Source organism: Acanthisitta chloris, unplaced genomic scaffold (genome assembly GCF_000695815.1).
Source record: "Acanthisitta chloris isolate BGI_N310 unplaced genomic scaffold, ASM69581v1 scaffold39618, whole genome shotgun sequence".
Lineage (NCBI taxonomy): Eukaryota > Metazoa > Chordata > Aves > Passeriformes > Acanthisittidae > Acanthisitta > Acanthisitta chloris.
The window spans coordinates 8,411-8,749 of record NW_008688266.1 but is presented as its reverse complement, the minus strand read 5'-3'; the positions used below and the strand labels follow the sequence as shown (position 1 = coordinate 8,749).

The window sequence follows — 339 nt, the reverse complement described above, 5'->3', positions numbered from 1 at the left end:
GCAGGAATAAACTCCCTTACAGAAACTGCTATTCTTTTATTCAGTGACCTCAGACTCAAGTGATTTGTTGCTTCTCTTCAAAGGATGCCCAAACACAGACCACTGGAAAAGCAGGAAGATCCCTTGTACTGCTAAGCAACTGCTTTGCAGTAAGATACTATAAAGCAGGAATAAACTCCCTTACAGAAACTGCTATTCTTTTATTCAGTGACCTCAGACTCAAGTGATTTGTTGCTTCTCTTCAAAGGATGCCCAAACACAGACCACTGGAAAAGCAGGAAGATCCCTTGTACTGCTAAGCAACTGCTTTGCAGTAAGATACTATAAACGGCCACAGAG

General features: G+C 41.9%; 1 protein-coding gene across 1 annotated transcript in view; it reads right to left on the bottom strand.

Moving 5' to 3' along the window:
• MRPL14 (mitochondrial ribosomal protein L14) overlaps window positions 1–339 on the bottom strand; it is a 3,307-nt gene that overhangs the window by 1,346 nt on the left and 1,622 nt on the right. The window lies entirely within an intron of this gene.